Here is an 11,767-nt window from a genome sequence, read left to right as displayed (position 1 = left end):
GAGTGATTGGGCGAGGTTTGTGTGACCTTAGCTCAAGGGGAATATGGTGAGGACTGAGTGTCCTGAGCTGCGTGTTCAGGACTGGGTGTCCGGGACTGTGTGTCCTCAGGTTTAAATACCTAGTTGCCCTAACCAGACGTACAACTGGGACAGCAGTTGGAACTAGTCTACCAAATCATTGTCTTCACCAAGCATACTGGTTCTAGTTCCTCAACTCTTTCATTTCCTCATAACTGTGTTGTGTGCTTGTTCATATCTGTGTTTAAAGACTTTGACTAAAGATTTTCTCAATTTCCTCAGTTCAATTTCTTCAGTCTGTTTGTCTTCATCATGTGTTATCATGTGCTTACGCTTTCTGTACTCTGTGTCTGTCTTCATTTCATCATGATGACTATGCTTGTGTTCTGTTATGTTTACTTTTGAGTACTTATTCCGCTGCTAGTAGTTCTTCGCTAAGGAATTTCCTCACCTGCAAATTCCTCAGTGAAGAATTCATAAAAATTGCCTATTCACCCCCCTCTAGTCGATATAACGCACTTTCAATTGGTATCAGAGCCAGGTTCTCCCTTGTTCTGTGTGATTTTGGTTTAACCGCCTGGAGTTTTAGTTATGTCGACCGCAGGTATGATCAAGTTCTTTGTTGGGTGTCCTACCTTCGATGGGACGGACTACCCCTACTGGAAGAATAAGATGCGAATGCATCTTGAGGCAATTGATAACGATCTCTGGTATGTTGTGGAAAATGGTGTTCCCTTAGTCACACCTTCTCTGAATGCTGCTGATGTGAAGAGATTCAAGAAACTCGATTCTCAAGCGAAGAATATCATATGTGGCCATCTGAGCAAAGGACTGTATGGAAGAGTGAGTGCTTTGGAAACTGCTAAGCTTATGTGGGATAGATTTTCGAAAGTGAATGAAGGAGTTGCAACACAGCGTGACTCTCGAGTTGATGTTCTTCGCAATCTCTTCAACCGCTTCAAAAGACTCGACAATGAAAATGTTCAACAAACCTTCGATCGCCTCACTGACATCTCAAATGAGCTTCAAGCACTTGGTGCCACTGACATCACCGACCATGAGGCGGTGAAGAAATTGCTGAGATCGCTTGATTCCTCATTTGACACTCTGGCATTGATGATACAAGAATGTGCTGATTACAAGTCACTTGATCCCGCTGATATTCTCGAGAGGCTAAATACTCATGAGTTCCAACTTGCTGAAAAAATAGATCTCTATGGTTCGAGCTATGGCAGATCACGTGCACTGAAGGCCAAGGTAGTATCTGAGTCCAAAGATGAAGACTCTGGTAGCAGCCTTGGTGATCCTGAAGAACTAAGCCATGAGCTAGCACTGCTTGTGAAGAAGTTCCAAAAGTTCTCAAGACCTGGTCGCTTTGGAAGACCCTCAAGGAGCAATTATTCCTCATCCAGTGACTACAAGAGGAGGCTCTGTCACAAATGCAAGAAACCTGGACATTACATTCAAGATTGTCCTCAGTGGGAAAAGGAATCAAAGAAGAAGAAATACAAGGATTACAGTTCTGATGATGCGAAGAAAAAGAAGAAATCCTCAAAATCTTCATCATCAAAATCCTCAAAATCCTCATCTGACAAGAAAAGCAGCTCCAAGAAGGCTAGGGCATTCATTGGCAAGGAAATGGACTCTGAGGCTGAATCTGAAGAAAATGAGGAAGAGGAGGCATCTGAGGAGTCCGAATCCGGAGTGGCTAGCCTAGCCCTCGCTACTGCATTCGTCAGCAAGTCTATCTTCAACACTGAAGAAAATGACCTCACCAACAAGGCTGATGAAGGCGATGATGACTACGCTCCCACCTATTGCTTCATGGCAAAGGTTGCCAAGGTACTCAAATATACCTCCTCTGAATCAAGTGAGAATGAATCTGATGAAAACCTTAAGCCCAGCTATTCTAAACTTGCTAAGATTGCTGTAAAACAACAAAGGGCTTTTGAAAAGGTTCAAAGCATGCTAGACAAAAGTGATGATATGTTGGGTGAAGAAATGGATCGCACTAAAGCCTTGACTAAAAATCTTCAGAGACTTCAGACTAGGTTTGATAACCTTCAAGGTCATCATAACATTATCTTATCTGATCATGAGAAGATTTCTTATGAATTTCTTCAAAGAAAGCAAGACCTTGAGAAGCTAAGAGTGAGTTATGAAGATCTTCAGAAGGAGCGTGATTCATTACTTGCTCAACAAATCAGCGCTTCTCAGGAAGAATTTGTTCCTCCTTGTTTGAAATGCATTGAACGTGAATCTGCTAATTCTTCACCTGAATGTTCAAATGCTTCTAATGCTATAAATTCTTCACCTTCCTTTGTTATCACTAATTCCTCATCTAAGGACACTGCTAGTATCACTGACGATGCAGGGCTAAAGGAATTGTACATGACAGGCATGTACAAAAGCCTCAAAGGGCATCAGATTCTTTGTGATGTGCTTAAAAAGCAAATCCTCAACAGGAACCCTAGGAAAGAGGGTATTGCCTTTGAGAGGAAACTCAATGCTGATGGTACATATTGGAAGCCTGAGCAGTACCCCAAAACTACATGGGTTGCTGCAAAGGGACCTCTAGTTGATCCATCTAACTTATCTGGATTTGCATGTGAATCTCCTCGTTCTGATGATGAGTCATTTGACTCCAACTATAAACTGTTCAAAAATCAGAATGGTGACGTATTTGCTAGATATGTTGGCACTAACTGCAGGAATGGTTCCCCTATGAAAAAAATCTGGGTTCCCAAAAGGTGCCTTGAAAGTCTTCAGGTGAATGTCCTCAGGACACCACCTGTGAAGAATAGGAACCCCAGAGCAAATTCTTCATATGGATCCAAGTCCTCATATGAATATCATCGTGCTAACAACTTTGTTTTGCAGGGAAGAGCTAAGGGCTATGAATATGAGCATTATTCTTCTAATCATCATGTTCATAAGTCCTCGAAGAATTTCTCTGCTTATTCATATGCTTATCCTAACTCCTCTTATGTGAAATGAAATGGACTGGCTTCTATGCCACCTTTCTCGTATGGAGCTCGCAGAGTGATGAACTCTTTGCCACCCCTTCAAATGTGGGTGGTGAAGAAAAAGAACTAATCTCTTCTGCAGGGTCAGGTCTCCAGATGTACGTAATCGTCTGAAGAATATGCTGGAGACCTGAGTATGCCTGAAAGGATGCAGGCTAATCATGAAGAGATGAACTTTGATTTCTCACATCCTCATACTGCTTTATCTATTTTTTTGCTTGATGAAATTGATCTGATGAATTGATGTCATATTCTTCACTGATGAAGTATATGAGTTCGTAAGTTTCACTAATTCATCTACAGGATGATCAACCCAAAGCCACTGAGTGGGTCCTCGATAGTGGATGTACAAATCACATGACTCGTGACAAGAATATATTGAAGGGTGCTCCATTATCTCCGTCGCATCTGAAGCATATCATCTTTGCCGACGAAGGCAAAAGTCAGATATTGGGTCTAGGTAAGGTTGCGATCACAAAGGATCGACACATGGACAAAGTCATGCTTGCTGGGTCTTTAGGATACAACTTCATGTCTGTCTCAATGCTTTGCGATCTCGATATGGTTGTTGTCTTGGTTATGGAAGATGACAATTCCAAAGTCTTCGAAGGCTTTAGGAGAGGAGACCTGTATATTGTTGATTTCTCTATAGGACCACAACCAGTCGTGTGCCTACTTGCAAAAGCTTCAGAAGGCTGGCTCTAGCATCGATGACTTGGTCATGCAGGCATGAGGAATTTGCACACGCTTGCGAAGAAGAAGCATGTCATTGGCATCGAGAATGTCAAATTCCTCAAGGATCACCTATGTGGAGCCTGTGAAGCTGGGAAGATGACAAAGGCTAAGCATCCAGCAAAGACTATCATGACCACCACTCGTCCATTTGAATTGCTTCACATGGATCTCTTCGGTCCTAACCATTATTCTACAGTTTCAAATGATGCATCTCAATATGGCTTTGTTATTGTTGATGATTACTCTCGATACACATGGGTACACATTGTTACTTACAAACATGAAGTGCAGGAAGTCTTCAAACGATTTTCCTCGAGGGCTTCAACCAACTTTGGTGTGAAGATCAAGCACATCAGAAGTGACAATGGAACCGAGTTCAAGAATTCTGGTCTAGATGACTATCTTGATGAACTTGGTATTACTCATGAGTTATCTGCTCCTTATACTCCTCAGCAGAACAGCATCGTGGAGCGCAGGAACAGGACTCTTGCTGAGATGGCTTGCACTATGCTTGATGAATACAAAACGCCTCGTCGTTTCTGGATCGGGGCAATTGATACGATGTGCCACATCATCAACAGAGTATATCCACAAATTCTTCAAGAAGACTGCCTATGAACTCCTCACTGACAAGAAACCCAATGTAAGTTATTTCAAAGTCTTCGGTGCTAAATGTTGGATCAGAGATCCTCATCACAACTCAAAATTTGCACCAAAAGCACATGAAGGTTTTATGCTTGGTTACGGAAAGGACTCGCACACCTACAGAGTCTTCAACAACGTTCTTCACAAGGTTGTTGAAACTGTAGATGTGCGGTTCAATGAAACTAATGGCTCGCAAAGAGAGCACCTACCTACTGTGATAGATGAACCAGCACCTGAGGAAACTATCAAGTTCAAGGCTACCGAGGATGTCATTCCTACTGAAGAATCTGCTGAAGAATTCATTCCAGAACATGAAGAACATCGAGCTAATGCACCTGAAGAAAATACTGAAGAAAATGGTGCTGAAGAAAATGCTGATCAAATTCCTCAACAACAACCAGTTCATCCTCGCATTGCAAAAGAAGTGCAAGTTGAAAAGATCATCAATGACATCAAAGCGCTAGGTCCTCTCACACGCTCAAAAGCTTCACATTTATCTAACTTTTGTGGGCACTATGCTGTTGTCTCTATCACAGAGCCCACTAAGGTAGATGAAGCATTTCTAGAGCCTGAGTGGATTCAGGCCATGCAAGAAGAATTACATCAGTTCAAGCTCAACAATGTCTGGGAACTGGTCAAATGTCCAGATCCTCGCAAGCACAATATCATTGGCACAAAGTGGATCTACCGCAACAAGCAAGATGAAAATGGCCTTGTGGTGAGGAATAAGGCACGGCTCGTAGCTCAAGGCTACACACAGGTTGAAGGAATTGATTTCGATGAAACTTTTGCACCTATTGCTAGACTTGAGGCTATTCGCATATTACTTGCTTATGCTAACCATCATGATATCACTTTATATCAAATGGATGTGAAAAGTGCATTCCTTAATGGTAAGCTTGAGGAAGAAGTATATGTTTCTCAACCCCCAGGTTTTGAAGATCCAAAGAATCCTGACAAAGTCTTCAGACTCAACAAGGCCCTCTATGGCCTCAAGAAGGCCCCATGGGCGTGGTATGATACCTTGAAGGAATTCTTCATGAAGAAAGGCTTCAAACCCGGTTCACTCGACCCTACTCTTTTCACTAAATCTTATGATGGTGAATTGTTTGTGTGCCAAGTATATGTTGATGATATTATCTTTGGCTATACTGACCAACGTTATAGTGATGAATTTACCTACATGATGAGTGAAGAATATCAAATGTCTATGATGGAAGAATTAAAATTCTTCTTAGGTCTTCAAATTCGTCAACAACGCAATGGCATATTCATATCTCAGGAGAAATACCTCAAGGATGTACTGAGGAAATTCGGCATGCAAGATTGCAAAGGCGTCAAAATTCCTATGCCCACAAATGGCCATCTGTGCACTGATGAAAATGGTATTGACTTCGATCATAAGGTATACCGCTCCATGATTGGTTCTTTATTGTACTTATGTGCATCTAGGCCAGATATAATGCTTAGTATTTGCATGTTTGCCCGATTTCAAGCTACACCGAAGGAATCACACCATAAGGTTGTGAAGCATATTCTTTGATATCTAGCTCACACACCAACACTTGGATTATGGTACCCCAAGGGCTCGGATTTTGATCTCATTGGATATTTTGACTCTGACTATGCTGGTAATCATGTGGACCGCAAGTCAACATCTGGTACATGTCATTTCCTCAGACGATCTTTGGTCTGTTGGTCCTCGAAGAAACAGAATTGTGTATCACTATCTACTGCTGAAGCTGAGTATATTGCCGTTGGTTCTTGCTGTGCTCAATTGCTATGGATGAAGCAAACTCTCAAGGACTACGGCGTCAACATGAAGAATGTGCCTCTCTTCTGTGACAATGAGAGTGACATCAAGATTTCTCACAACCCAGTTCAGCACTCGAAGACTAAGCACATTCAGATTCGTCATCATTTTCTTCGTGATCATGTGTTGAAGGGCGACATTTCTATTGAGCATGTGAAGACTGAAGAACAGCTAGCCGATATCTTCACAAAGCCCTTGGATGAGAAGAGATTTAGCAAGTTGCGGTGTGAGCTAAATATCCTAGAATCTTCGAATGTTCTTTGAAAAGGACACTCATCCTAACACTTATGCAAAACTCATGACTTAGATGTGCAACAATGAAGAAACGTTTTTCTTCAATCAATGAAGAATAACACTCTAAGTGTGAAGAAATTAAGAATTTGATTCTCAGAACCCTACGATAATTGTACGCGGTGTCTGAAATCATCATTCTTATACGGTGGGTCACGCCACCACCAAAAGTTGAAATTCCTTAGTTATTCAAATTCTTCAACTTTGCATTGATTTCACTGTTTCCGTTGTTTTTCTTCATTGGCTATATATATATATATATATATATATATATATATATATATATATATATATATGAGTTTATGTCCTCTACAGCATTCACTTATGACTACTTCTTCAAGTTGGTTTTTCTGCTAAGTGAATGTGATCGGAGCCTTCCCCCTCTATGCTATACTCAACCCAATCTGTTCACAAATTCTTCATGTGCGTTCTATTTGAAACTCGTTCAAAATCTTCACTGTGTCCTTGTCAGCTGAAGAAATTGCGAACAGAACTTTTAACTTATCTTATCCAATTTTTGGCGTTGCCGCTCAAACCGTTCCACATCCCATGACATACTTATCCACTCACCCACGATCTAACACGATCTCCACTTCTCAGTATGTGGGTGACACATGTCATGCAAAGGAGAAGGCTCAGGGGCACGTTCGTCCAAATTCTTCGGGCGAACGGTTTTCACCATGTCTATAAATACCCATCTCCCCTTCCTCACTTCTTTTACTCTGCTCGACCTCTCTCCAGCTCGAGCTTCTCAAACCCTAGTGCCGCCACTACTTCATCATCGCCGGTGAGGAAGAGCTTCACTGCCTCGACCTCGTCGCCGCCGTACTCGCGCCGGCCGCGGAAATCTTCACTCCGCCGCCGTCGTAGCTGTCTTCCTCCGCCAAGTTAGGGCATGGAAGATCCGCACTGACGAACTTCACATCTCCTCACTCCAGTTCGTCGTGTTCTTCGTTCAGGGTAATTAAAAGTTACTTTTACTGCCCTCGTTGAATCGAATGATTATCTACAAAATCTTCAAAGGTGTTTTTCTTCATATCCTCACACACTAAAACACCTCTCATGTCATTTGTTCTTGATTCATTTCTCTATGCTGTGAGTTTCTCTTCAAGATTCCTCAATTGTGCGGATTTCTGATCTATACAACTCTGGAACCTAGGACTAAGAACGCTTAGTGAAATTCTTCAGGACTTATCTGGTCAAATTCCTCAAACTTGTTCTTTATAAAACCTTCTGAGAACACATATGACCTCTCCAAATTCCTAGCAACTATACTCTGTTCATAGGTACTCATGTCAGCTGCTAAATCACTAGGTTCTCATCAACTTAACTCATTTGCAGCGTTCCTTGAAGAAAAGTTGCATACTTCTTCAGAGAATTCAATTGTTCAAATTCCTCAACTGAATAAAATGGCTGACGGTAAGAAGCCACAGAAAGGAGGAAAGAGGGCTGAGGTCAACACAGCGTTTGAGATCCCTGATGATATATATGCTGGGTACTGCACACCTCCTGAGGAAGACAAAAATCAGTGCAAGGTGCGCATTCAGAAGATAGAGAGGAGATGGGCTAGAGAGTGGAGGGAGTACAGATATGTCACTCCCAAATACATGAAGAAATTCGCACTCAATCCTCCATGCCCAAGACCTCCATTGGCACCTGGCCAAATAGCTGATCCCACCAGCCTCAAGCGTGGTGAGGATTATCCTGATGAATGGGCCAACCGCCAAGCCAAGTTGGCTAAACAAGGCAAAGAAGTTGTGAGGAAATTCAACAAAGACTCTGCTGCTGCCGCTGAGGCCTCTGTCAAGCCTAAGAAGGCCATGTCAAAGAAGCCTGCGCACAAGCCAAGTGCTTCACCTTCAGTGGTTTCAAGGCCAAGTTCCTCAGCAATGCCCTCACGGCCAGAATCTTCAAAGCCCTCAAGGCCAACTTCTCATGTTGCTCCTGTTCCTCCCAAATCCTCAGCTCCTCACAAGTCCTCAGCTGCTCCGACAAAGTCCTCTGCACCTGTGCATCTCGCCACGTGTTAAAGGACCACAGGCATCTCAGTTGCCTCAGGAGCTTCGGCTAGTTCCTCAGCTGCACCAAATTCTTCAACGGGACCCTCTCTACTGAAGACAAAGGCCACTGCTGGACGAGGTCCTCGCCTTAGTCCTCAGAAGAAGCAGGTCGCCTTCCAAGTGCCGTATGAAGAAGATGAAGCTGATGATGATGAACTTCCTGAAATCATCAGAGATAGGCAAGTCAGGGCCGCTAGAGCCAGGGGAACAGATGTGCCACTACTTTTGAATCCAAAGTTGATCCTCGAATACATTAATGTTTGGCACAAGGACCCCAACACTCCCATGCCTAACTTCAAGCTGACTCCTGGCCAAAGTCACATGCTGACCCACTTCATACAAGAAGAAAAATGGAAATATGAGAAGGCCGGGCAGATCAAGAAAGCACAGTACAAGAAGGAGCGCTATCTGAAGAAAAACGTTGTCTCTATGACAATTGAAGAACTTGTCGATGTTCAAACTGAGATCAAGAAACTCAGTGATGAATTTGACGCATACCGCGCTGACTGGCTTGGAGCCAAGGTGCGCTTTGTGAAACTTGTGGATAACTTCACCTCAAATGTTGCAGCCCCAACGCAATAGGAAGTTCCTCAGGCTGAAGCATCTGCTCAGCCGACTGAAGAACATGACAGCACCGCTGATGAAAATTAGGCTGCTGATGAGTTCCAGGGTTGATGACTGCATACCAGCCGCTGAAGAAATTGCCAGGGCATCCACTAGTGGTGTGCCTGGAGAAAATGAAGAAGTCAGGGCAACTGCATCAGTTGTGCCTGAAGAAAATCAACCAGATTCCTCTACTCCTCCTGCGCCAACACCAACTCCGATCCTTCCATCTACATTAGATGTGAAGAAAACCAAGGCTGCAGAGCATGCAACAGTGAAGAAAAGGAAAGCATCAGCTACTTCAGATTCTTCAGCTCCGAAGAAGATGAAGCCTTTGACCAGCTCGTTTGAAAATCCCATTGATGTTGTTCCTCTCTCTACCATGCCATCAAAGTACCTTGTTCCTTTCGATGAAGAATATGTGATCCCCAGCAGATCTGATGAAGAAACTCCTTCTGTTGTTTCATCGGAGCAGTTGGATGAAGAAATTGAAGTGGATGAGATCCCTTCAACACCTATCATTTCCTCGCCTCTGCCTCAGTTCACTGCTGAAGAGGCTGGCGTTGAAGAAATGGAAGATGAAGATGTGGACGTTGGCTGCTCCACACCAGTGATGAGTGATGAATTCTGGGAAAGCCAGCATCCAAACTCTCCAATGTTCACACCATTGTAGCAAATACCTCAGTCCCCTGCACAAACTATTCAAATGGGCTCTGAAGAAACTCACCCCACTTCATCTGTACGTGAAGAAATTCCAGCCACTAGTGCTGAAGAAACTGCTGCTGCTGAACATCTGAAGACGCAGACTGCCACTAAAGAGGAACCAGAAATTCCTCAGCCTGAAGAACCTGTGATTGAGATTCCTGAGGTCGTGATGCAACTCACTGACACTCCTCTACCCAAGCCAAAGGATCCATTCTTCAGGAAGCAAAAGTTCAAGGCTGATGATTTATTCGGCGAGCACGTATTCTTCACAGACTACAACTCTTATGACTCTGCTCGCATTAGGAAGAGGCATTTCTGGACAGCCAGCCAAGCCAATTTCTATTCCAAAGTGTTGTTCAACAAAAACAAAATATTCTACCATGAGCACATTCCTCACGTCGATATGGAATCTCTACCGTGCTTCATGCCAGTCCTCAGTGTTCTTCACAACGCTGGACTGTTAAATTTCTGCTCTGACATCTGTGATTGGAATGAAGAACTGATTCTTCAATTTTATGCGACGCCTCACATCACAGGAGATTCTGAAGATGTGAATTCATGGGTGCTGGACTGGATGTCTGAGAACACTCACTACACTACACCAGCTACTGAATTGCTTCGTGCCTTACCACTCAGTCCTCCCCTTGAACAAGCTCGTTGCATTCACAGTGAAACTGAGCTTACAAATCACTACATGCAAGTTCTGATGAAACCTTTGAAGCCAGGTCAGGCCCCACAAACCAAATTCCTCATGAAGGAATTACTATATGTGCCCAGAACTGTCTATCGCATTCTAACGAGGACAATGAGTCCCATCAAAGGCCACAACTCATCTGATGAGGAAATTGTTGGCATCATGAAGAATCTGGTATTCAATATCATTCATGGCATTCCTGTCAATTATCATGATTTCTTCATGAGGACTCTAGCAAATGTTGCACTTTCTCTGTTTGAGTTGAAGCCTTATGCACCTTGGATTATGAGATTCCTCAAGACAAGGTCTTCACTCAACTACAAAGCTGATTTTCAGAATCACCTCAGCTACTTGCCCCCGATTGAAGTCCGCAAGTGGACCTATTCCTTAGTTGATGGAAAGGGCAAGGCACCAACTATTATACATGAAGGCATTCGTCCATTGGATGGACAGTTTCGCAAAGCTGCATCTTATTCCACTAATGATGACTCTGTCACACATGACTCTACCAATGCACCCAAGTCTACTCCTCAAGCCACTGCTCCTCGTGTGATGACTGATCGTGAGCTTCTGCTTAGTCTTCACCAGAAGGTGGATCAAAATCATAAATGGGTTAAGCATCAGTTTGGTTCATTTCTTCACAACATGATTGCTACGCACAATGCAGTGAAGAAAAACCATTACTACCTCCATGAAGTTTTTGGTCGTACCTGGGCCATTCTATCACATCTGTATGGTGAAGAAGATCTCAATAAAATGGGTCTCAAGGAATATTTTGACTGGTCTGCACCTCCACCGAAGAAATTCAAGAAGGTCAAGGTTCCTTCTTTGGTGTCCAGCTCATATTCTTCATCACGCGATACCGACGAGTACGAAGACTTGGACGACACTGTGGCAGGCCCTTCCACGACAAACGACCCCAACAACGTTGGCGCTCCTTCATGAACTTCATATTCTTCAGAGGCGTTAGTCCTCATATTCGATCCTTTTGGTCATTTGATGACAAAGGGGGAGAATTTTGAGTTAGTCTTCAAGCGGATCTTTCTATATGGGCGTTTTTTTGGTAAGTTACAACTCTCGTTCTTCTGAGACTTTATTGGATCGAGTTGTAAACTTAAACCCAATGGTGCTCTGATACTTTTGATATGTTTTTCTGCATGCTTATTCCTCATATATG

Source organism: Triticum aestivum, chromosome 2A, assembly GCF_018294505.1.
Source record: "Triticum aestivum cultivar Chinese Spring chromosome 2A, IWGSC CS RefSeq v2.1, whole genome shotgun sequence".
In the NCBI taxonomy this organism is placed as follows: domain Eukaryota; kingdom Viridiplantae; phylum Streptophyta; class Magnoliopsida; order Poales; family Poaceae; genus Triticum; species Triticum aestivum.
This window is presented reverse-complemented; position numbering follows the sequence as displayed.